We start from the raw sequence: 26,811 nt of genomic DNA on the forward strand, positions 1-26,811 counted from the left end.
CAAGGCGTGGGTGAGCACATCTTTCTGCTGCTTGTAGCTCTACTGATGAAAACGTTTTGCAGATGCAGTGGTCGTCAGCATGCAGGTACATACATCAGGTTGGACCCTACACGTCCTCATAATGGATGAATTTAGCTTGTTCTAAATTATTCTGCCCATGTTACTGGCATCGCTTCTTGGAAGAGAGATGTGCGGATGTGCAGAACTGTTGGCTGTGCTGGTGTCTGTGTGAAAGTTGGGTTGCTCAGACTGACTTCAGAGCACATGTTTGCTCATTCATGGGATGAGGTCCTGGTGGGAGTCTACCTGCTGGGCTCTTGCCAGGCTGGGCTTGCTCAGGTTATGAGTTGCCTTGAGATTGGGCTCCTAAACTCCCTTTGATCCGAAAAGGCTGCATACCCAGCTGTTTCCTCTGCTACCTGAATATCTGCAAGCTGAAGGAGGTCTGGATAACCAAGACCTAAGTTCCTGTTTGGGTCAGACTAGCGTTGCAGCCTTTCTGCTCAGCCTGGCTTTGGTTGCTGAGATATGTGTGTCTCCTCTTCTCTTCTACCAGCTCTGCCTGCTGCCCTTTCGAGAGTTATAAAAGCCACAGCAGATGGCTTGGGGAGGCAGTGACTGTAATTACTGTTGCAAGATTTGCCTAAGCTTGACTCTGTACAAAGAACACTTTTTTTTTTTCCTTTCCCTGGAGATTTGAAGTTGTCGGTACTTCAAATGCAGATTTGGTCTTTTCAGGGGAACGTGATGGTGGAAATGTGTGCATTATGTGCTGGTTCAAAAACAGCCTGTCTTTCCTTTTAATGTAATTCATATGATGGTTTAGCGTTACCAGTTTTCAGTCTTCTCCTGCTGGGTCAGCTTTCAGGTTCCTGGTAGTGATATAGGCTAGACTGCTTATGGACCCAAATTTTCATAATGGCTGACACACTGTTAAATAGCATGGCTCTAATCAGTTTATTTGATAAAGGTAGATTTTTAAACCCATTAGTCTGACTGGTAGCATTCAGTCAGGTTTCAGCGAGAAGGCTGTTCCTCCTCCCAGCTGAGCAGAGGAGCGTGGCTATGCGGTTGATGCATGCATCTTTAATGCCTAATGCAAGCGTTTGTCTCCCAGTTGCAGTTGTGATTGATTGATCCAACGTTATGCTGCACAGTGTGTACTTCCCCGTGGGCCTCCTTGCTCCAAATACCTTCCTACAGTCTTGGGCTCCCTACATGCGTGTCTGAGTTGAACTGCTCCTCTCGCATCCATCTGGTGCCTATGGCCCTTGGCTTATTAGCCATATAGCCAGCCTCTGCTTAAGTTTATGAGAGGGCTGAAACCAAAGTGAAGGAAAGGTTTTCATTTCTTGAGTGCAGTGAAGATGCTGTGATCCAAACTGCCCAGGCCTGCTCAGCAGTGTTGTTTTTCCTTCTGGTGGTCGTGGCAGAGGGTGATGCCCCTGGTTCCTCAGGTAGCTTCCTGGGGTTGCTCGTGGTACAGAGGGTTGGATCCCCTCTCTTCCTAGGGAGTATGAGGCTCTGGTCTCTTATTTCAAGGATTTTAATTTTTTTTTTAATTTACTTTACCTGTAAAGTACCTTTGGCTAAAATCATAAGCAGCAGTGGGATTTGGGCCAGATTCAAGATCCTTACTGATTTTTCTTCCCCGTTTCCCGTTTCTTCATCACTAGGATCACGGGATCGAGGTGGCTCTTGGTATTTTGTGTTTTGAGGTTTTTATCTTGTCTTTTGCTTTCCTGGCCACCCCATGACCAGCTTTCTGTCAAGGGACAGGGTGCCATGCCTTTCACTAGTCTCTGTTCACAACTAACTCTTCTGAAACTCGTAAATGTTTTCCACATTGAATTTGAGTGTGGCATCACTCTTATCCATGCAAAGGACAACTGTTTGAAAACAGATGTTTCTCACGTATAGCTAGCACTGTGGCAAGGATGTTTACGTGATCTCTCTTAAGAACTGAGATGGCTTAATCAGAAATACAATGTACTTTGAGTAATTTAATTTGCTTTTTGTCCTTTCAAGTTGAATCATTTTTGATGGTGGAAACTAAACTGGCTAGCTTAACGTCTTTCTGTGGTGGTATGAGACCTATTGCTGCCAAACTCTGCTGGATTCCTTTCAAGCTTTCCTGCCCAACTACTCATCAGAAAACACTCAACGAGCCCCCTTCTCTCTGCCCGCTCTGAAAGGACTGAGTTTGCATTCATTTTCTAACAACCGTACAGCAGCGTGTCTTAAGCTGAACTCCGAAGGCAGCGGCGCTACTTCTACTGTGAGAAGTACCTTGGCTGCAAATCGCTAGACGCTCGGAGGTTAGGCAGCAGCAGGGTTGCAGTATGCTCATCCTGGTCCTCTGCTCTTCCCTGGCCATGGTTTGCTGACCGCTGCTGGGGATGTGTCTTGAGACTGGGTGGATCTCGGCTCTGACCTGGTACAGACATGCTTGTTTGCTGCCTGGGTGCTGCTCAGCCCTAGAAAAGGCATTCAGCCTTGCATTTGAAATTAAAACTTTGGTTAAAAATTACATCAGCTTGCTTGTTGCAGCTGTACCCATGGCTGTGAACTGAGGACCATAACTTTATTAATGGGAAAAGTTTGGAGCATAGTGTTAGAATGAAGATGTGTCCATTAAACATGTGTGTATATAGCTTATGCTATTAGATGTGCACTACTAGCAAGCTCTCCTGCATGCAGCTGTGCCTGTACAGAAGCTCTCTTTATGGTACTTTTTTAATTTATAAGTTGCTAGCAAAAGCTTGTCAGTAAGGAAGGAAGCTTTACTGGCTGAAAAGTTTCATTTTAGTCTGTGTTCTATAGGATTTTTACAGTATACTCCAGTATATTGCTAGAGTAGTATATTGGCTTTTCAGTAGCAATTTTTTGGTGGAGAAAGAGAGCTAACCGAAGTGGTGGTGATATTAAGGGAATTTTATGTAGCAGCTTGGAAAGTAGGATTTGTAGCTTTCCAGGATCCAAAGGTATCATTAGCTTTACTGGAAAAAAATCAAGTTCCCTTGTTTTGCTGTTTACCTGATGAACTGGCACCTTGGTTATATTGCACAGTAAAACCCAGATAGGCAGTGTTCATCATCACTGAAATAACAGGACAGGCTGTAAGCAACCCACTATGAGCCTTAACCTCATTCAGGTAACATGCCTGTACCTTTCTCTACAGCAAAATAAAGTGGTATAATCCTTCTCTTTCTTTTTTTTTTTGCATTGATTTTTTTCCCTCTGTCAATATTTTTATGTGCTAAACCTTAAACATTTTCTACAAATGTGGTGATCTCAGCATTTGTCAAGCGCCCATATGGTAGGTCTGGTTTGATGGTTGAACCTTTGGTTTTCTTTCAAGGCAGTATGGGTAGAAAGGCAGTACTTTATGTTCATCTGCACTAACTCTTCCGACACCAATTCAAAAGCTGTCTTGATGGATCCCAAAGGAAGCTAGGAACTACTGGGAAGGGTTATCTATGGATAACTTGGCTTGCTGGGCCTGACAAAGGCAGAGGATGTGTTTTTGTGTGAAGGAAACAGGCAGAAGCTTTACCACACTTGGTGTTGCATTTGAAATTAGCACTGGTTGCTCTTCACACCCGCTGCTGGTGCTGCTGTGAAGGCACATCCATTGTGGACATAATCGGGTTTATAATGGCAGAGTGAAGGCTTATTTTTCAGTGAAGGAACATCCAAAAAGAATGTAGGTTTCAGATTGATTTAACAAGCATTTTCTTAGTTGATTTATTTTAATAAAACTTTGCCTAGATGGCTTTTTTAATTGAATATTTAAGCAAGTCGAAAGCAGACGTTTTACTGTCTCTCTTTAATTTTTGCTGATACGTGGTTTAGCATAATTATTTTTTAATGTCCTTTTAAAAAGTATGGTGCCCTCATCCTCTTGACCCCCCCTCCTTCAAGAAAAAGTGGATTTAATTTGTTTGGAGAGAAATGTCTACTGTATCACTGCTCTGTGACAAGGAGGCGTGTGGGAGGGATGGCCTTGGTGGAAAAAAAATGCTGGCTTTTAAAGTGATGGGTTCAGGCCAAAAAGATTTAAGAATGGTCTGAAGCGTACTGTGGCATTTGTAAGCTCCCTTTCTGAACCTCATGAATTCATTTCTAAATATGAACCTTACAGCATTACGTAGATGCTTTGGTTTTACTGGGTGACCTAAAATAACCAACTTGCAGCTTTTTTTTCCTCTTTTTTTTTTTTTTCTTTTCCACTCCTCTAGCAGGCCTGTCCTTTTCTTCTTGATCAGCATTAACTTTCCTGAGATCTGGGTCCCTAAAGAGGGAACAGAGCCATATTCTGGTGTATTCAGGTTTCTGCCTGATCCAGCATGGGCAGTAGTGGAATAGTGGGGTGCTCCTGGGTGGGAGCATTTTGTCACAGGGCAGATAAAACTGGCTGCTTACTTCCTGTCTGATTGGCTCCTTCCTTCTCGGTGCAATAGGAATATCAACACTGAAAAGAGGTTGGCAGCATCTTTTCTAGTGGGGTTGTAATTTAGTCTGGAAGGGAGGAGTCTGTTTGCTGGTACTCTTAATCCTTCTCCTTGAATGAGATCAACCACAACAGCCACAGTTTTGGTGATATCGTTACCTACATTCATTTGTGTCTCTGTACTTACACTGGAGTCTCTTCTTTAATATTATTCATTAACACAGCTGAGTTGGCAAAACATCTAAGGGGAAAAGCAAGCCCTGGGCTTGCCTGTATTCCTACCAAATACCTGGTTTGATAATAACAAAAAATGTAGTGCTTCCACTTAGCAGTTTACAAACTTGAATGTGAGTCAGTCTTACGTGGTTGCAAAAAAAACCCCAAACCCTTCCCTTCTCTCTGACCCCCCCCACCCCTCCCCCAAAAAAGCAAGCACACTAGATGAGGATGCATACACACTCCTATGAAATGATTCTTCTCAGCATGAGCTGGACAATAGCATGCAACTGAAGGCATCACCTTTTAAGAAACACCTTTTCCCAAGGACAAAGCTGTAAGAAAAATTGAGTGAAAAAATACACAGGGATGTCTAGAAAACATTACTAAAGGAAGGTTTACAGAATGAAGGTTGTTTTACATAAAGAACACCTGAAAGCCTGCTGTAGAGAAGGGAGTGAGCTGCTCTCCATGCCTGCTGTAGAGAGGACAAGAAGTTATGGATTTAAGATGCAGAAGGGAGAGCTGGAAAGCTTTGGAAAAAGCTTTCCGTTGCCAAACAGGAGTTGTGAAATCTCTGTTGCTGGAAAGAACTCAAAAAGAAAAGATCCTGGCAGATGCTTGTGGGAAGGGTTGGGGTTTGGTGCTCCTCCACTGGGTACTGGAGTGCTGGGTCCCTGGAAGGAAATAAACCCTTTTGAGATGTGGGCAAGGGGCAGGGAAGAGCCAAAAAACCTTAAGTTCTGGCCATCCCTGCTTGTCCCTTGTGTTGCTGTGCAAAAAAAATGGGTGGGAGGGGAGTGGGGAGCAAGAAATTAGTGGTCATGATGAAGAAGTTAAAGGTGATGGAGGAGCTTAGCTGTCAAAGATTGGGGACAGCTGGGTTAGGTGACCTCTTGAAATCCCCTTCAGCTGTGCACACTGCAGTTTTAGTTTAGTAGAGACTCATGCCTGCTCTGGTCTAGGAACCTCACATGCTGTGAATTCCAGCACAGGGCAATGCTGATCAATCTGTGCATCAGACTGAATGATCCCAGGAAGAATATTGGTATTTTTGCTTTTTTGACAAGGGATCCTTTTAATTAATGACTGCTTCATATTATCCTCTTTAAGTGTGTGAAACAATTCACTTGTGGTCCATGTGTGTTCCATGCAGAAGATGGAGCAAAGTCTTGAAGATGTTGGCCTTACAGATCAGCCTCAAAACTGGAATTTGAACCCAGCTATTGCAAAGACCATGGTGTTCGTTTCCTTTCATTTGCTATTTTTCAGCCATTCGGCTCTCAGTGAGTTTCTGTGGCACAGAGTTAATTCCTGACAACCAGCCAAAGTACCTTAGAGTCGCTGTGGCCAGAAGTGGTAACTACCAGCAATGCATGGAGGGTACTAAATAAAAGCTGAAAGGCTGGGTAAGCGTCATTCAGAAGCTAGCCGGTACGTGTCCGCAGAATTTAAATGCGAGCGCTGGTTCTCTCTACAACAGAGTACTGCTTGCCTTTTTGGTATTACAGCCATTGCACGAAGCTGGTGGGTGCTGAAGTAGTTTTGCAGAATGATAAGCAATGAATTGAAATCTGAGTCAAGTTACTGGCTCCCTGTACTGGTGAATGCTTCGCTAGCAAGTATTAGAGATGAAGTACCAGAAAATTTATGGACTGTGATGGTCTGTCACTCTGAACAGAAAGGAAATACCATCCAGCTTCCTGAAATGCTTTCTTTTGTGTGGTATGCCTAAAATTGTTTGGCAGGACATATGGTCTTTGCGTGTTGGTAAAACACAGCGATCTGTGATGCTCCACACAAGGAACTGCTTGTTCTTTGAGTTCTCTCCCCAGCAATGGCCAATGCCTAACCTCCGCAGTGCTGAGCTGTGATCAACTGTGTCTGTAAAACTTGTCAAAAGTGTGTCTGTCTTTAATACAAATGAGACACAACTTGCCTCCTTATGACTACAAAGAACTTAAATCTTTTTGTCGCTGACTATGGAGCGTGTGCCTAGGTAGGAGAGACAGAACTAAGATAAATTGAAACTGTATTGAATGACTCAATAGCTGTTAGGGGAATTTGTAATGCGCTGCTTTTTCAAAATGCCATATGCTCTTATGAGAGAGGAGCCCTGCTGTGTTTCTGCCTTAATTCCAGAACAATGTTAAAATGGGATTCTGTACGTTGGAAGCATTTTGGATATTATTGTTTGGTAAATGGACCCCATATCTTGGAAGACGCTCTTTTTTGCACATAACGTAGTATTTGGAGTTAACAAATCTGGTGTAATCTGGTGGAATTACACCTACGAGAGAGGGTATAAACAGCAGCAAGCCAGTACCTGCGCTTCGCAACACGTGTTTGCTCTGGCTAGCCAGTGAATCCTCATTAGCTACATGCTTCCTAACTTGGAATAATTGTTAGACAAACTAAAAACCCACTGCACTGATACAGGTCATCTCTGCAGGGATGTCTGTCCAACAGCAGGGGTGTTTAACAGGTTCTAGCGGTGCCAAGCACATACAACTTGGTTTCAGAGTGGGCATATTTTCTCCACTGAGTTTTTTGCTTGAAACTTTAGCTTGCAGATCTTCTCTAGAAGAGGATGGATCTTCTCAGACAGGTGAATTTCTGCATCTCCAACTTATCTTGATCTCTTGGTGTAATTTTCTCTAGTTCACCACCTCCTCCTTGATTCATCCCACTTACTGTGGGTTTTGTCAGGGCTCTTTTTAAAGCATTTGATTCGGTTGCAAATTACAGTAACGAGCAGGTAAGTTTAATGCTGCATTGTGCGACAGATGAAGTAATTGTACTAGCAGTGCTTGATCTTTGTGTATTTTGTTTTTGTACTTCCAGTGTCATTAGATCAGTTTTTCTTTATAGTACCTCTAACCATTTTTCTTCCATACTAGAAGTACCTGAGGGAGGGAGGGGAAAGAGGAGGAGCATGAAGGGAGTGAAAAGGGCCTTTAACTATTTTTGGGTTTTCTTAGTTTTACCTTTACGTAAATGTGTTTACCTCAGGTGAGGCCTGTGATTCTTCTCTCTCCATTGTGTAAATAGCCAGCAGACCTGAATGTAACGGTAACCCAAAATCCACATTTGGGTGGATGCCACCATTATTTCAGCTATGAATTGAGCCAGCAGATTTTTGAAAAAGGGTCTCGGCTGAAATAGAGCAGTGGGTGGGGGGAGATGTGCAGGTTCATCAGTTCAACCTGTCGCTTTCTGGGACTCCCAGTTGCCAGCCTTGCTCCGAATTCCTACAGCGCATCTCTACTGGCCGCGCTTCCCAGGATCTGTCTTTCACATCTTAAAATTTGCTGTTCGTCATATTTCTTTATTTCCTCCACCATGAACCCGTTGGGTTGTTTCTGCTTCTTCCTCCCTCTTGTACCCCGCCAAGGCACTTTCCACTGCTTTGTCAGAGGACGAGAGGCTAGGACTGCTCGCTGGAGGGCTCGTGTAGGCATTTAAGAGCTGTTGCCCATTTTTAGGATGGCAATATCTCTTCTTTTTCTTGGGAGCCCTAGTTTCCTGCTTCAGGTCTGGATGCAATCCTAATTTATGTAGAGATCCTATCTTAAGGCTTACTTGTTCAGATGTTAACACAGACAGCTTTGCAGTTCCTGTGATGGAAGTGATAGTTTCTGCGTCTGGAGGGAGCTGTGTAAGCTTGCTAAAGACCCTGGATATATTGGCCACTTCTTGACTGCAGCCTTTTTAGTTGTTTGATGAGAGGTTATTTTGGGGAGAGGAATGTAATCAGGTCAAAAATCAAACTTCAGCTAAGGCTGATTTATTTTGTATGGGTATGTTTTGGTTGCTGTGCATCGCTCACAACAGAAGTTGGAAGAATTGAGGCGTTCAAACTAATTTTTACTAGTGGTCTTTCCTGTTGGCAATGATTGGCTTTCCTGAAATGATTTCAGTTTCTGGTTTGTATTAAATGTACTTTTGACTGTCTTAACAGAAATGCTTTGGTGAAAGTAATAAAGCCCAAAGGGGAACAAAAACATTTCCTTTTGGCTTAGTGTTTTTTTCTGTAGATCAGCTGTGGCTATGTTTTGTTTTGACCTATTTTGTTCCTAGTATGAATATGAAATTTAAAGTCCTGCCAGTGAGTAAACTCAATAAAACACTCAAGTAAGGTAGGGTGGAGTACTTGGACGCTTATGTCACGCTTATGTCACGCTTATGTCACGCTTATGTCACGCTTATGTCACGCTTATGTCACGCTTATGTCACCTTTGTTCATGGTATCTTGGTGGTTCCCATTAGTAATTGCAGTGGCCTTGGAGAAGAAGGTAGCAGCTCTGTGGAGGCAGAAAATGCTTTCTGAAACTGTATGTATCAGGAGGTTAATGTCTATAGTTATGTCTTTGATGCCTAAAAACTATTTTTTTGAGCTTGTAATGTATGGTCTTCCATATTGGAGCCTGATTTTGCTCTCTTTTTAGTAAAAAGAGAAACTGCCGTGATCTCTCACAAAGCGATAGTGGGACATAGCATTGTAAATCTCTTGATCTGTTCTGAAAGCCTAGTCCTTTCTTGCTGCTGTCTTCTCTTTGCCTTCTGTGTGGCTCAGTTTTTAGTGTGCACTCTTCCTCTTGTGGTCACTATACTCAAAAGTTTCCTCAGACCGATACCACGCAAAGTATTCCAAATATTTGCTCTGAGGAAGCGGCTTTTTCCTGCACACTGAAATTGTGAGGCGTTCACCCAATTAACTGACTGAAACGAGGTAGGGTAAGGGGACTGGGCTGACTCTAAATCTGGTTGTAATCTTCTCTGCTTTAATTAAATGCTGTAGAGACTAGCAGGGCAACTCAGGTATATGAACATCTAATGTCACTTCAGGCACTCTGGGGTATTTCTCCTGACCTGGAGTGACCACTCTGAAAGGGTGTAGGTTTCCCAATGGTCTGGTGTCACATCTGCCAGTCTTACGTGGATGCTGTGGATGTATCTTGGAAGAATCCAAAACGGATGCTTGGCACCTGTGCTTAGAAACCTAGATCTCTTCCGTAGGTGTAGGTAAGAATTTCAAGGAACAATTTTTTTTCTGCTAACCTAGAAGCCTTCATAAGTGGTAGATCTTTCCTCAAACCTCAGTTGTCATTTCACCTCCCTGCCTCAGTGTTTGTCTATGTGTTTAAAGCCAAAACCTTTTAAGTGCCAATAAGCAAATACACACATATGTCAGTGTGTGAATTCAGTTTGAGATTATTTGACTCTTGTAAAGATGTGATTTCATTGCTATAAGACTTTCTAAAATAGCTCTGAAATAAAGATCTCAGTAATCTATAATAAAGGAATGTTTCATGGGTTCAATGTTGCAAAAATGCAGATTAATAGTGTGCCTTCAAAGATATATACTTATGGGACTGCAGGAGCTGTAAACATTACTTTCATTATTGGAAGGATCAAGATTTTTATTATGCATTAAATAGTTTTAAGCAGCTGAGCAGTGTCTGATTGCTTGCTTTCTTCCCTGTTCCTGGCCACAGTGTCATACCCATTTTAATGAAATAGCGTGCTTTTGCTGTGATGAAGGCAAAATGAGTAAGGTAGTCAATGGGTTGGTATGGTGAGATTTATTTAGTATTTTTTTTTCCTAGTTTCCCACTGTCCTTTAGCCCAGTACTTCTGAACTAATAAATACACTGAAACACTAGGTGATAGCTTTGTAATAAATCTGATGTTCTAAAGAAACAAGAAAATATCTCCGGAGGTTTCCAGCTTTAGAAAAATATTTGTCATGTGAAGAGCAAAGTCATTCCCTAGCAAAAAGTACTTGCATCTCTATGCTTTCCAATCCTCTGTTATTCATCAAAACACTCAAATATATGTTTAAGTCCTCTTCATGTCAAGATTCCAATGTGTCCTGAATGAAGCTGATTTTTTTTAATCATCATTCTTGAAGACTATTTTGGACTTTGATAAAGGGGCCATAGTTGCAAAACCACCTTAGAATAGAAAATATGACAACCTTCTTGAGCTGTGGAAAAAATGATTAGGGTGGATTTTAAGAGAAAGTGCAGCCTCTGAAAAGCAGTCACATCAATGGTGCAAATTCGGGTAAGACTCATGGAGTCTCTGAACATCGTGGATCTTGGTAGCTGAATGCTTGCCTGAAATGAAGGTGATGCAAGTTGCTTGGTCCCTAAGCATTCAGCTTTTATTAAAACTCCTTCTATGTAGGTGCATATAAACGGTCTACATAGATTGAGTTGTTTATTATTTTGAGTAAGCATTTAATGTTTTAAATACCTTTCCAAGAGGGAAGGCATACAGTGGAAGGAGAGAAAGGATTTTAAGTATACATTCCTCTTCTCTTAATTTTTTTCCATGTCCAAGAGAAAGACAGAAGCATAGTTGGCTGTTTTTAAGAATCAAGCAATAGGCAGTGCTTTAAGCCTAGAAATAAACAATTAGAAACCTTCCCCTCAGATCAGTAACTGATAGAATCACAGAATGGTTTGGGTTGGAAGGGACCTCAAAGACCATCTAGTTCCAAGCCCCCTGCCATGGGCAGGGACAGCCTCCACTAGACCAGGTTGCCCAAAGCCCCATCCAACCTGGCCTTGAACACTTCCAGGGATGGGGCATCCACAGCTTCTCTGGGCAACCTGTTCCAGTGCCTCACCACCTTCATAGAGAAGAATTTCTTCCTAGTTCCTAATCTAGATCTACCCTCCTTCAGCTTAAGGCCAGTACCCCTTGTCCTATCACTACATGCCCTTGTAAACAGTCCCTCTCCAGCTTTCCTGTAGGCCCGTTTAGGTACTGGAAGGCTGCTATAAGGTCTCCCTGGAGTCTCTTCTTCTCCAGGCTGAACAACCCCAACTCTCTCAGCCTCTCTTCATAGGAGAGGTGCTCCAACTCATGCCCATCTCTGTAGTACCCAGCATTTTAAGTGATGTTTAATCCAGGTTATTGCACTGCTGAAAAGCAAACATGCTTTCCTTTGGAGTGCCTCAAATGCTGGTTGCAGTTATAGTTAATGTGTCTGGTTTGAGAAGGTGTTAACTGTGCTTATTTTTACCTATTTTTCTTTGTCTAAAAATCAGCCAGTACTTTGTATATGGGGCAAAATACATTCTATTCACTGGTATGTACATTGACAAGCAAAATGTCTTACTTAGGACAGCGTGTTATAATGTTATAATGAAATGGGTAAATAATACTATAATTTGTGCTTTCTAAATAGTTCCAAGTGTGTTTGAGGATTGTAATCAAGTGCTGCTTTGTGGCATAACAAACCAGTGGCCGTGGGGCTGAGTATGTTTCCAGGGGGTGGATGTAGCTTGGGTCGGAGGCGGCAGCGGAGCTGGCAGCACTGTGGTCAGGGTTGGGCAGTGAGGCAGGACACCAGACTGAAAAGCCAAGCATGGCACCTGCAGAAACGCACTCGTGAGAAATTATAACTGTTCCTTGTGACTGTGTTACTGGGTAAATTGTGCTCAAAAAGAGAAATATGCTCATAGTGACTTCTGTAGAACTTGCTGAAGCCTATGACAATATTTCTCTAATTCATCTGCCTGTGTATGAGCAGTGCCAGGGTTGGCCTTGCAATCCAGAGGGCATTTGTATGTTTGCTTTACCTTTTACCCTGATTATGTGACTTTTCCAAACGGTGTTTATATTTTAAGCAACATGAGATTGTGGCTGGATCTTTGAAGGATGCGAGTGCTGTTGTACATGTAAGGGTCAGCACCTACTTGCTGCTCCTCTCCAGACATGCTCCTGACCAGCGTGGGCTGGCGCCAGTCATTTTAGCAATGCCTTCCCTAATCCTTTGTCATACGAGTGGTGTGCATGGCTGGGCGCATCTGGCAGTAGCAGGGTGTGCAAACACATAAGCATCTGACCAGCTGTCTCTTGTGCTGGTGATACCATGAGGAGCTTCATCTGCAAAGAGCTTGGATTAAGGAGAACGCGTGAACATGGTGTCGTCTGTCCCTTCGGGGCACTGAGCTGGAGTGGCGTGAGGTAAAGTTTCGTGAGCCGCGTGAGGTGCAGGCATAGGTGAAGTTGGGGAGGCTGTTCCTCTGTCTGTTCCTGGAGGGTCCAAGCTATAGATGGTGTGTGGTTCCTGTGCTCCTGGAGCAGCAGTCCCTGCAGTGGGTCAGTCGGCAGTGCGTCTTCCTGCGGGCCCAAGCCTGCCTGCTTGGCAGCTGCGGGTCCGTGGTGCTCTGGGTTTGCCTGCTACCTAGCAAAAGTGGTACAACCTTATTTCTTGGTTTGCTAAAAGTGGACTGGGATTTGATATTTTAAGGTTGTGGTTGTGCTGTGGGGCAAGGTGAAGCTGGGAACTCATAAAAGAAAAGCTGTAGTGCCCCTAGACGTCTCCTCTGAAGTGTGGATGAGGTCTTAATCCATTTACAGCTGAATGTGCTATACTTAGGATGCTCTGTCAATATGGATTTTTATTTTCCATGTGCCAGTAAATATTTTAACTCTTAATTATTAATATTGTTTTATTGTTTTATGGGTTTCATATTCCTGAAACAGCAATCTTTTTTTTTTTTCAAATCTCATCTACTTAGGAAAAGTTGTCTTTACATAGGAATTTCTGTTTCCCGTGAGGATAATGAGGAGGCAGCTTTTGCCTCCCATGATATATGTAAATAAATGAATGTGATGGATGTAGTAATTGTCTACATCTGGAAAATGAGAATGAGAGGAAATCTAACCGTATGCTTAGGCTGAGCACGAGATATGAAAACAGGCTTCTGTCATGTAGATGCTGTTGACTCTCTCTCGTGGAGCTTGAAGGCAGACAGTCTTAATGCAGGATCCAGATCTGTCAAATTGAAATAAAAATAAAATAAAAGTCTGGTTTCTCAGGATTTAACTGTTCATTTCTCTCTTTTTCCTTTGCCCTCCTTTGTGTTCAGAAATTTAGTACAGAGAAAGGAAAAAAAAAATTTAGAACTGACTTATTTGGACAATGTTAGGTTTTTTACAGTCAAATGTAGTGTTTTTCTTTTTTTCTTTGATTATAAAATTTTAAAAATCATGCTGTGAAATTAATTTGAAAAGCAGTAGGCAGATTAAAAAGGAATAGTCTTTTTAAGACAAGTAATGGAGCTCCCAGGAGCAGAGTGACTGGAAGCAGGGGAAAGTGTGCACGCAAGAAGGAATAAATCTTTTTCAGTGTTAAACAGCAGAGTCATAAAAGCCTTTCTGCATGGGATGTGAGTAAACTGCCAGCTGTCTTTAGCATTTGGGAAGAATTACTCCCCTTTCCTTGAGTCATTCTGGAGTCATTCGAGTATATCTATATGTTAGCAAGGTTTTTCTGTCTCTCCTCCTTACACCTTCGGAGTGAATGCTGCTTGGGACCACTTCACGCAGCCTGGGGATCACTGAGCTGATCCAGAGTAGTATTACACGAGTTGTAAAAAGACTATTTGGGATTGATGGGGACACACACGCATGTCTCTAGCTGTTGTTACTGTGGAGGTTTTGTCTTTGTTTTTCGCCTTTCGTTTTTTAAATGTCAAGTGGAAGAAGCTGTATGGATGAAACGTGAATGTAGATCGAAGCAAAAGGGAATGTACCAAAATCCCATTTTTACTTCCCTAAGACTTTCAGGAGGCTTATTTTCCCAGAGTTTGAGTTTTGCCCATTACACACAGCATCATACATGTACACAAAAAGTATTTTCTGCCTTTTTCTGCCTATGATAGTGCTCAGTTGCAGAAAGTGTAAGCTTTTATGCAGTGTTTATCCACTTACAAGTTTCTGGTTTTGTGTGTTTTGCTGGATGTGATTTTTTGGAGCAAAGATAGGAGTAAACTCAGATCTGATGACGGAATTGATCCTCTGTCCGCCTCCCCCAGCAAGTTACCACTCCACGCCTAGCAGAGGTGATGAGAGAAGCCTGCTGTGCTGCCCTAAATAGACTTTCTTGCTGTGTTGAGAGAGGCTGATTGCTTTCATTGATAGAGCTGTGAGACAAACCAGCCTGCTGTAAAGCCTCTGTGGCTAATGAATCAGTCAGTATGTTTTGATCTATTGTATATAGTTTACCACCTCAGCTACTCTTGACTATAAAGATCTGAACTTACACCATTATGTGGCAAACCCTTTTAATTTGGTTGTTATTATTTGATCCTGTAGTTGGGACTTAAAGAAGCCAACAGAAAGAGCCCAGCTAGGTAGTCCCTTGCTTCCTGTGCTTTTGCGTATCTGTACCTGGTGTCCTGGTGTCTCCTTTCCTTTCGCATAGATCACAACGCCTGCACACATCTGATCCCCCACAGAGCTGGTGTCCAGGTAAAGTTTCGCTGCTGTACCTTGTCATGGAGCTCGAAACAATGAAGTAAATAAACAACGACTGTATTGATCAAGGCAGCGGGCAAAGGAATACAGTGACTTTAAAAAAGCATCTGCTTTCACGTTTCAGTTGGACAGGAGATCACTAAGTGTAAGGAATTGTCACTGGGAAGAATCGGGCTGCGTGTGAGTGTGACTGGGGGCATGTTCTAGGTTTAGCATTTTTCTGGCTTATTGTCAGGTGGCATTGTGTGCTGCCTACGCCATGCGAGGCCAGTTGGAGTACCGCATGGCAAGTTGGACCTGGGTGCTCTGGTACGGGGAATTCTGTGCTTGGAAAACTCACCCTTGAAATGCTCAGTGATCTGAGGAAACAAGCAAACAAAAAAAGTCGTCTTTTTCCTCATGGCCCCTCCTTACCCTCTCTCCAGCCCCGGTCTCCTGCACAGAATTCGTTTCTCTTGTTCCATTTCTTTCCTTCCACCCGTGCATCTTCAACTACAACAAATAAAATCATAGAATGGTTTGGGTTGGAAGGGACCTTAAAGATCATCTACCCCGCTGCTGCGGGCAGGGACACCCTCCACTAGACCACGTTGCCCAAAGCCTCATCCAACCTGGCCGTAAACACTTCCAGGGATGGGGCATCCACAACCTCTCTGGGCAACCTGTTCCAGTGCCTCTAACAGCTAATCTAAATCGACCCTCCTTCAGCTTAAACCCGTTACCCCTTGTCCTGTCACTACACTCCCTGATAAACAGTCCCTCTCCAGATTTCCTGTAGGCCCCCTTCAGGTACTGGTAAGCCGCAATTAGATCTCCCCCGAGCCGCCTTTTCTCCAGGCTGAACAATCCCAACTCTCTCAGCCTGTCCTCAATGATTATGTACATCCTTTTGCTTTCTCTCTTTGGGCTGCTTTACTCATTCTACTTCATTATCTGTACGCTCTCTTTGTTTCCCTTTATGTCTCTGGACTTTCTCTTACTTTCTTTCCCTGCCCCTCTTTCATTCCCCAACTCCTTCACACACTCACCCCTTGGGTTCTCAGGTCACAAGCCAAAGGTAGAGGGTGTAGGAGTTATCCCAGGGTTAAAGCCTCTGTCTCATAAATCTGTACACAAACAATAACTTGCCTCCAAGAAAAATTTCCAGACTTGATTTACAAAATGGTTAGTCATGAAGACTATCCTGGCCCTCTGTAAGTTGTTCTGGTGGCTGGTGATCTTTGCTGAAGTACATGACTTCTGACCTGATTTTTTTTTTGTTTAGTTTCATCCAGAAGCTGATGGGTCTTGTTTAGCAAACTTTAGTTCCAGCAGCTGGGGTTTAATTTGCTGTAAACCTTATTTCTATGCGGGGACTTAGACTGTGATCAAGTCTGTGGTTTTGTGTTGTTTTTGTTTTTTTTTTTTCTTTAAACTTGAAACAACTGTCCTTGTTGAGTCTCCTGCTGAAGACTTGTTTTCTGGTGGTTGAAATTGTGAAGCTTTTCCGCACACACGTTTCAGTCTGTGAACATAATCCTTGAACTACCAAAGGCAGAACTGGACATGGCAATGTGGATGCGTGACAACCCTGTCTCCTGTTTTGCATTATCCCCTCACCACAGCAAGGTCCTGTTTCTTTCTCCCATTCCTCCCCATGCCTCCTGGCCATCACCCTGCATCTTCAGCATCTTTGTTCACTCTCGTTTCTTCTGCCTCTGCTATGGCTTTTCCTTTATCCACTCTGCTTCCTCTCACTCAAGGACTGGCCCACCTTCTGATGATGTGCATATTTTCCTATTCACCATTTCCCCAGGACCTAATTTTTATACCTTTTGGGTAGAGGGACTGACTGGTTTGAAAGTCATTGAGCAAATGTTGGGAATCTGTTAGTATGGTTCTACTCTTCAGACTGACTTTGGAGGAAGCAATGATCCCAAATCACGAGGGTCACCAAGCTTGGGAATGAGCTATGTACGTAGTGCTCTCCATTTGTTTTCAGTGGCTCAGTATTTAGAATTAAAAAAAAAGCTACCTCTTTGCTTTTCCAGATGCCCATCAAGACTTTTGTGTGGTAAGTACTCCTTGTGGTCACCTGGAAAAAAACAGTGAAAAAAACAACAGGGCTGGTACACAGGACACTGTATTATTAAAATCTTGGTAGGTCGGCAGAATGTAAGAGTTTTATTTGTACTACAGCAGTAAGACCCCATTTGCTTTAAGTCTTATAATTTGCAGGGGTTGAAATAAGTTTTGGAGGCTGTTGATTTCTCAATTCACAAAGGTAGCACTGGAAGATATTTAAGGAGAGCGAGTGTGGGGTTCCCCCCCCCCCTTCAATTTGACAGTCGGACCAAGCCTCTTCTGGGGAAAACTGTCACTTGCCTTGGAAAGGTCATTCACATACGCAAAAAACAGCGGGCAGGAACAGAAAACTCTTTCAAAGCAGGTGTCCAGAGATGCAACAGAAAATATATGCTCGTCTCTTATTATACCTGTCACCACAGAAATCTGGTGAACGAATCTCCAGTTGCCAGCAGGAGAAAGAAGTTAAAATGAACAATAAATAAGAGCCTGTGGGGAGCACCTGAGGCATCATCTTTCACACAGACAGAAACTCTCTTCTGCTGTGCGGGAGAAGAACAAATAAGTAAAACTTTAGTATGCCACTGATGGGACACATGTGGAAAAATTAAAAGGTCAAGTTACTTGCAGTTCTTGCTGAAGTTAGATCCTTATCTCTGTGCTGACAGAATCGAGAGCAGGTTTTATTTACTTTTCAGAGAAAGGACAGGATCAGTCAGTCTGGCATAGGAATACAAACCCACTTTTGTTCCTCAAAGTCTAAAAATTGCTTGGTGGAATAGAATGTATTGTGGGAAAAGCCCTTGGAGCATATGTACATTTGTGGTTGTGATTTTTTGTTACATGGTTCTTTGCCTTTGCATGGAGAGTACAACAGTCCTGGAGGTGGGTTGTTACCCATCACTGAAAACGTTGCAGATGAGGAGACTGTCGTAGTCCAGTGGTAAACTGGTGTTTGGTTGAGCAAAAATAGGAAGTGCAGTTTTGTTCCATAATATTTCTCTGTCCCATAAAGGCTGCTTAGAAATAAATGTTATCAAAGCTGAAGCTAGCTTGTACCTTTTATTATGGGTCTAATTTAACTAATCTGTGACCTAGCTGGAGAGGGGCAGGATGATGCTTATCAAATCTTTATAACTGAAAAAAAAGCCAGTTAGAGAATAGTGCTTATTTATCAGACTTCCTCTTACAGGCAAGAGTACCTGGGAGCGTTAGCTTGTGTGATGAGTAAAGAATTCAAGTTGTGCAGGGGTTTTTTTTAGTAGCAATAGTAGATTTTCATATGAAGTACTGATAATATATTTTAGATAAGGATTGTTCCATATAAATACTCCTGTGCAGACATGTATTTGCATAAAATTTTCCATAAAAGTAAAATAAACCAGAACATGTCCACCTGATGGCTTTGACCTACCTCTCTTTAAATCAGCAAGCTTGCATGGCAGCTTCATTTTGCAAGATTAGCAAGCTGTGGGCTCTTCACTTACCTGCTGTTTGGTCTCTGGTGTTCACTTTCCAGTGCGTTGTAGGAAGCTTTTCAAAGGACACCAGATTTTTGCAAGTACAAGCTCAAATGCCAGTTCCTGCTATTATTCTGTCCTTTGCCATTTCCATTTTTGGGTTGCTGACAGACAGCAAGGTGGAACCATTGCTTGGTGGCACAATCCTGAGAATTATGAAGATATTTAAGCTGCAGCACATGTGTGTGTGATTGTGCAGCCTGGTTGCTCAGGCTGTTCAGCTGCAGTGGTGCTCGGCTGAGCCAGGTGGAGGAAGAAATTGAACTACTGCTTTTGGATGCCCTTACCTGCAGCAGCCTCTCCTGGACATGTTTTTGCATATGGAAATGAACGTGGCCTGACTGGGAGAGATAACTGCACAGGACAAGGGTAGCTGCCTTGTGGGAGCACAGCCTCTGCCTGCTGAAGGTCAGTTTGGCAGTGCTGGTCCAGGGGAGCTCTGCTTTGGGAGCACACGGATGTGATAGTTCATCTCTGCCTGGCTCTCTGTACAGCCATCGCCGCCTGGGAAGTTGCTGTGTATCACCGCTCCTGATGCTTTGCTTCCCAGCACAGTTTCTACTTTTGATGTAAAGAGCTGCTTGGCAGTATGCTGAAAGACTTTAGTGCAGCAGTGGCTCCAAGAGTGTCTTGGGATCACTGATGAAGTCATTAGCCTTGAGCCTTCCCTTTCCCAACCAGGCTTCCTGGTGTGTCAGTAGAGAATTGATTTTAATCTCGGAAATTCACTAACTAGCAGAGACCCATGATGTCAGGATCCTTAACCTCATTCCAGCATCTTCATCAGCAAGAAGAGATGTACTTCTGTAGAAAGACTTTTTCCTATGGCTGCTCTGGGCAATGGCTTGCTCGCCATTCCCCTGACTTCAGTGTTTCCCAAGCAGTGTTTGTGTAAGGCAGGCGGATGGCAGCCTGGAGGATTGTAGGGAGAGTGTTCGTGGCAAGGGTTGATGCTGCAGGCTTGAGGGCTGCTTTTTGGGTGCTTGAGCTTGTCTGTCAGGGGAGTGGAAAAGGGGAAAGGTGGAAGCCTCATTTGGCAGAAGAGGTGCAGTAACCACTGCAACACACTGAAGAGGCAGGACAACTGCTTCTGCAAATTGCAGTGAGTCCATTGGACTGAATAGTAGTCCTGCCTGGGGCTTCGCACTCCTGTTTTAGTCTGAGGGCTTTTCAAGCTTTTTATAAAATAATTTTATAGAAAACACTTGAAGTTCATTTTGCATTTAATCTTACGAAAGGTTACTGAGTGACGTTAACAGTGCAGATTTTAAGCCAGTGGACCGCAAGTTGCTGCAAAAATTATCCTTGAACTCGTACAGGTTTCATGAAATACAGATGTAGATATGTCACAAGCTCATAGCTTTTGGATGCACATGATTGATACTATCCTTGAGAGGACTGCATTGGTATGGGTTTCCCTTGATCTTTATCAGGTGCTAGAGAATGTTTTCTGTCTTGCTGTTACTTGCATGTACAGTAGCAAAAGCCTTGGGTTTTGCTGTTCCAGCATTTTGCAGTTGGAAATCCTGTGGGTTTCCTAAGGGAACGTGCTTGTTCCTCATGCGCTGTAGGATGTGCTTGGCTGGGGATGATGATTTTGGCCAAGAACACTGCACCAAAATGTTTTCCACACAACGGGCTGCTCCTGCATCAAATTCAGCAGCTGGTTCCTCATATTGCTATCTTCTGCAGTGCTGTCCTCTGCCAATTCTCTCTTCTCTCCCTAAGGAGAACGCACACTAGTGAGCTGATTCATCAGCCCAGTGATTAGCTGTGCTCAGATTTGTCCTTTCCCCAGGCTTCAGAGTATTGTCCAAACATGAACAGGAGTGGATGGTACTAAGGTATTAGTGAACAGCTATGATCAGAATTTATCCTTGGCATTTCTGAGGGTCCTGTTCTCCCATTTGGAGGTGGAGCTACTTCTGTCCCCTTTTGCAGGCAGCTGCCAAATCTGCTTAGTCCATTCCCTACATTGAGCATTTTGATTCCTTTTGTCCCTGCCCTCCAATTTGGCTGTTCCCTGTTGTCTGCTACTTAAACCCCTAGAAGTGAAGTGAGCTGCCTGATAAAGAGATTTTTTTTCCTTTTGTTCTGCAGCTGTTTCTTCCCTCTTTGGGGAACAAACACTGAGGTCTGCCAGAGGATTTACATCTAGGTGGTGATAATGTGAGTGTGTGTGAAGTCTGGTATCTCTCAGACTTCGGTGGCTAATAAATGCTCTTGGTTAGGATAGGTCAGCATGCACGTTTAGTGCAGGAGCTGGGAAAATACAGAAATAGAACAAGAAATTACTAAAAAAATATTCCAGTCTCTAGAAATAACGATAAAGATCTTGGTTTTTTCCCCACCTTGTTTAAAATATTGTCCCTCACATCCTTTAGTTTTGGAGAGCTCTTATAATCTCCTCATGTCAGGGTGAGTCTGGATGTGAGGAAACATTCCCTCCATCCCTTGATATCTCCTTTATGTAGGATCTAGGTACCCATCCAGAATCATGGAGGACAGGAAGGGCCAGGGCAGTAGACATCTCGCATGCCTGTCTGTAGAGGAGTCCTTGTGTGGGAGGCTGGTGATGGTTCATGGCAAGGTGGAAAGGGGCCACATTCGGGAAGCAGTGGGTTGATCAGCAAAGCACTTGGTGGTGTTACTTGCTGGAGTGCTCTGACGGCTGCAGGACCCAAGAGGACACTTCTGTAGGAAGTCCAGAAATGATCATAAGGACTGGAGCCCTTGTCATCCACCCTGTTTAGCTGTTGGCTTGACACCTGACTTGTTTTAGACCAAGATTGGCCTTCTGGCCTTTAGCAGCATGGGTCTAGCTGTAGAGTAGTGCCTCAAGTAGCAGTGGCTGCATTGCCTGGCAGGGTATGTGCCAAAATGGAGTCCTACCCTTGCCTTAAATTCTTCCTGTGGCTTGTGACTTCTACAGCAATTTGCCCTGAGCCCATCAGATTCTGATCCAGAGAGGCTGATTAATACTAGCTCTGTGTTTGATAATCTCTGGGTTTTTGAATGTCATGTTTGGAGGAGGAAGGGGGAAAATACACCCATGTGAAATGTTCAGACTCAGGATATTGCTGAAACTGGAAATCAAAGGACTATATGGTATGTTTTTTTGTCCTTATCAGTTGTTCAAATAAAAGTGCTAGTCCCTCTTTTTTCTACTGGTTGTGCTGATTGTAACCACAATAACAAAGGTACATATTGGAGGGAATGTAAGATTGAAAAGGCACCTGTCCATCAAATACCTGAAGTAAAAGTTTATTAAAACAAACAAAAACCCCAGGCAACAGAACCGTACTGCAGTATGGCACGCAATACTCATAATGATTTTTAGCAGAAGTCATCTCTTCCCCGCAGTGCCAGTGCTGGGCTTTGGCTGAGATTTTGGAGCTACTCTCTGTGGTTTCTTCTCTACAGGGGAGAGAATCTCTGCCATGGGAGTCGTGACTGGCTGCATCTGCATTAACCACGTGTGCATTGCAGTAGGAGCAGGCCAGGAGATGGGATTTCAGTTTTACGTGCTTTGTCTACTTAATGTTCTTTGAATTTGAGTTAGCCTACTCCCTAGACTGACTGTCCTCCCTGTGTGTGTGCTGCAGAGCTCTGAGGGAAAGCTGTCTCACTAATCTCTGCTCTTTGGACTGTTGCTTCAGGAAGTGTCAAATTGTCCTCTTCCTTGTTTCACAGAGATAATGCTGGCATGTCATTGCCCTGTCAGTAGTGTCTGTGTAAGCCTCTTGTGGGAATAAACTTCATTTCTCTTTCTACTTGCTTGAGTGACCTGTGCAACCTGCTGCCCGGATCCCCTCTTGACTCTTGAGATTAGTGATGTCAGGGCAGATGGGTGGGTTTTTTCACCATCACCTGCTCCAGGGGCACACCCAAAAGACCAGACTCTCACCTTCCTGGACATCCTGTTTTTTGGAAAAGAAGGCAGAAGGTAGAGCTTTCTCTGAAGTTTTGCAGCTGCTTTTTCTCTGGCCCTGGTGGAGAAGCTTGTTCCGGTAGGATGCCGTTGCTCTCGAGATGTGAAATGACCAGCAGCGGGCACAGAGCTTTTGTGTGCGAAGAGGCACAGTCAAGGCCTTCTGCCATCAGATGGTACAGCATCTCTGCTGTCACTGAATGAAATTTTAGCAGCCCAGACCTTGCGCAAAAGAGTGACTGTCATCTACAAAGTCTCGTGACCCTCAGTCCTTACCACTAGTGGTGAGCTGATGTGGGGTGAGCAATTCTGATCTGGCTGTAGCTATGATCAAGGTTTCCAAGGCTATCTTCCAAACCTTTTACCTCCATGTAGTGGGAGTTATCAACAAGATAACCTGGGCCTTTGCCCTCTGTGGATCCCCAGGCAGTGTAAGCAATATTGATTCCAGCCTGGTGCCTGGCTCAGGGCCACTGTTGGGTAAACAGTGGAAGCAGCCCTTTGGCAGTCCTGCCAGCTTTGGACCATGGAAGGGTATTTCTGGGCCATGTCCTCTTATCTTGCCTTACTGAGGTGAAACGTGCTGCCTGGTTCTGCCTGCACAAAACGTGAGACATGAATATTTTCCAGTGCCCTCTGAATTTCAGCCTCCCACATCTGCTTCAAAAAGTTGGAGCACCCAGCATGGCACTCATCTAGGACACTTACCAGAAAGGAAAACCACTGTGATCAGTGGCCGGGAGCAGACAGAGTGGAACGAAGGAACAAAACTATGTGCCATGACTTACTAGTATGTGAACGCGTCTGTGCTGAATAAAAAGCAAGAGATTCATGATGCTACTCTGGATCTGCTTAACCTGCCCTTCCCATGTTTGCATGCCTGTGCATGCACATGTGTGTGCACTCTGTTCCTGGTGGCACTCAAATGCATTGTCCCTTTTTGTCCCTTTTGATTAGTCCTGACAGTGTTTTTGCTGGGCTTCCAACCCTTTGGAGCTTCCTCATGTCCAGGTTTGTGCCTGTGACTGCCGTCATGTTCCTTTGAGGAGACCTCATGTGACGCAGTGATTTGGCATTCAGAGGAAGGGGAGTGGGCTTGAGGGGCAGCGTCTCCTTGCCTGGGGTGAGGAAGGGAAGGCAAGTTTGGTCAGATCTGTCTGGCTGCTGCCATCTCAAGGGAAGAGGTTGGTGAGGGAAGACAGTGTTGCCTAGAGTTTTTAGGATGAGGATAGTCAAGGAAGATGATAAACCATACAAGTGTCTGATATCCCAAGTGTGCCTTTGGGGAATTAGGCCAGGATTATTTTTATTAACATTAACCAGAAGGGCAGAGACCTCTTCTAGAGTTGTGATAACAGAAGTCCTGTCAGTCATTGCTATATGGAGCCTGTTCTTATGCTGTGTCTTCTTGGCCCAATTTAAATATTGAGGTAGAAGCTCTGTGGATTGGGGCGGGGGGGGGGCGGGGGTGAGCTGCCACTGGGGCTGGCAGCCTTCCTCTCTCTCCTGTATTGCTGTACCCACTGGTGTCTGTGATTATGAGGTGGAGACTTGGTATGGAGAGGAAGGATTTTGCAGGAGCTGCCACCTCGCCAGGCTCTCTGCCCAGCTGGCATTGAGCTGAACCAAAACCCTTTGTTGGGCCTGCTGTGATTCCCTCTGCCAGCCCAGGGTCTCCCTCCTCCCCCTCTTCTCTCCTCCTCCCCTCTTAAGTACCCCCTCAGACTAGAGGTGCTACAGTGGGTTGGCCTGCTACATTGCCCTCCGTCTGCAGAAACTTTGGGATAAGATGCCTGGGTTTGGTGAGTAGGGGGTGGTTTTGCCTCCGAGACCTGCCCTACATCAGAGGCCCTTATGGAGGAGAGAAAAACAGTTTGGTCCTCGCTGTATTGATATAATGCAGGGCTCTGACCATTTTCCCCAGGTTTGTAAAGACAGATTTCTGCAGCGTAGTGGGAGCAGCAGCAGGAGATGGAAGGCAGTATAAACCGATAGACCCAGTTCTCCTCCTCCTGTAAGGGATAAGTGAAGTTAAGGTCTGAATAGGATACCCTGCCATGCGTGGTAGTTACCTCTTCGTCACGGCCAGTGCTGTAGTGCAGGAATCTGTCCTGCCACCTGCTCAAATTTGCAGCAGGGGAAGGCAGAGAAGCACAGGGGGAAGGGAAGAGGCAGAGAGTGAAAAGGAAGGAAAAGGTCTCCCCCCTCCCCAAATTGTTGATCCCTTAGGGGTTTTTTTTGCTGAACTGTGCTGAAGGGAGATCTGGTTGGGAATATCTGGTGGCCTTTGAGGGCATCCCGTCAGTAACTGTTGTGAATCTGCTCTATGCCACGCAAGAGCCCACCTGGATCAAGGGGGTGACCTAGGCTCGTGTGCTTTGGGGTTGTGCTACTGTGCTGGAGAAGGAGGGGGCCATAGTCACGGCCTTTGTGGGCTGTGTTAGCAGAATATGCTGTATGCAGGTGTGCTTGGTCAGCAGGACTGAGCAAGGCATTTGTACCGGGCAAGGAGTGGAGAGACACTTTCTCGTTTAGCTGCTTGCCACGCTATGAGCAACAGCAATCTTCTGTGCTTGTGGAATTGCTTTTAAAGGCATGACAGCCTTCCCAGTCAGACTGCTGATGTTGTTTGGCTTTCTGCAGACCCAGGATCAGTGCGCTGTAATTCAGCTTGAAGGCTCATATGCACACATCCTTCTTCCCTAGCAATGGGTATAGAAAATGCACTTACTTGGGTTGGAATCAAAGGTGTTAATGCAGGAGGTTGCTGGTGTTGGCCATGGGGGAGAATGGACAAAGGGACGTGGCCATTCCATGAACATCGATGTTCCCTCACAGGAGTTACAGTGCAGCGCCTAGGAATGGGAAGCATAGAGACTGTGCTGTTGTACGGTACCTCCTGTGTGATGACCCTGGCCCCAGCTTGTGTCACCAGCGGGGTTTAGAGTGACACTGTAGGTGGATCTTCTGATTTGGTTTCATCCAAAGGGAGTGTGGCTTGTGCACACCAAAATCATGCTGGGTCCAAGTCACAGAAGCAATAGGGCATTCCTTTCAAAAGCATACTGGTGCTGTGGGTTAATGTGCTATTGTAGATCAATTGAGTCTGCAGCTTCCCTGGTGCCTTTGATGCTGGCTGCGAGTAGGGCTCAGTGGTGGTCTTGCTGGACTTCCCTTGTTGCTTTTTCCAGCTTCTTTTAGTAGAGGCAGGTGCTGGAGGTCTTCTTGCAGTTTTAATTCCTCTGAAAGAAGCTATTTTTGTAACTCACGTGCTCTTGGTTGCAGCATGGCTGTCCTGGGAGCGACCTCCCAAGTTGCTTGTTTGGATGTGTCCTTGTGAGTCTTGTGTTTGTGGCCCATGGTAAGGAACCAGCTCATATCTGCGGCACATTGGGCAGCTCTAGTGCTGAGGAAGGTCTGTGAGCAACTCTGTGTCTGTAATTACAAATGGCTTCTACCTAGCTGCGTATTGACCTTTACGTGCACATGTTACGTGTGGTCAGGTTGACACCCAAGTACTAACAAAAGCCACAAACCAGCTTAATTTGAGCATTAAATAATAGAGCAGAAGGGAGGATCGCCAGAGGCAGCACCCAGGTTGTTCATAATGCATGTTTCTGGACAAACTTTTCTTGATGTGCTTATTCTGGCATTTAATCCATTTTGAAAAAAGGATTATCCAATTCACAAAAGGTAGACAAATTGTCTAAAAAAATAAAAAATTAAAAAAAATTGTCATGTGAGCTGAATGGCTTTAGTCCAGGAAATAAGAATAAATTGGATATGCTGTTCCTTTTCCCACAGATGTACTTCTCTTAAGCAAACCTTAACTTTGGTTTGTTTAGAGTATGTATTTTTTGGTTTGTTTTTAATAAACAGAGAGGATATGCAGTGTTTGATTTCTGTCTTTCTAAGGTTTTGGATGTTTCTGTTGCCTTGCTTTGGGGCACTTTACTCTAATAAGTATTTTTTGGTAGTAGGGGAGGAGTTGGCAACAGTGAGAGAATTTCCTTTTTTTTTTTTTTTTTTTATTTCGCGTGGCTACAAGGAGAGGATTCTTGAATTCCAGCTAGATATTTCCTTGTCTTTAGTCTTCTATAGAAGACTAAACTGAAACAACAGCTGGATGGGAAACACTTTAATCAGTCGAAAAATAGTTCAAAACTGGGTAGGACAGTTAGGTGGGTTTGCTCAGCTGAAAGCCTTCAGAGCAGCTTGTGTCAAAGTTGTGTAAAATTAACCTGAAGTCTTGCCGCCTTCCATAGTGCAATAGTGATGCAGTGCAAGGTCTTCAAAGACAAATATACAAGGGTCAGTCTGAGGTAATTGAGGCACATACATTTTTA

General features: G+C 44.1%; 1 protein-coding gene across 12 annotated transcripts in view; it reads left to right on the forward strand.

Annotated features, from left to right (window-relative positions):
* The window catches only part of AGPAT3 (1-acylglycerol-3-phosphate O-acyltransferase 3), a 93,942-nt gene that overhangs the window by 6,248 nt on the left and 60,883 nt on the right, over nt 1-26,811 (forward strand). The window lies entirely within an intron of this gene.

Source organism: Grus americana, chromosome 1, assembly GCF_028858705.1.
Source record: "Grus americana isolate bGruAme1 chromosome 1, bGruAme1.mat, whole genome shotgun sequence".
Classification (NCBI taxonomy): domain Eukaryota; kingdom Metazoa; phylum Chordata; class Aves; order Gruiformes; family Gruidae; genus Grus; species Grus americana.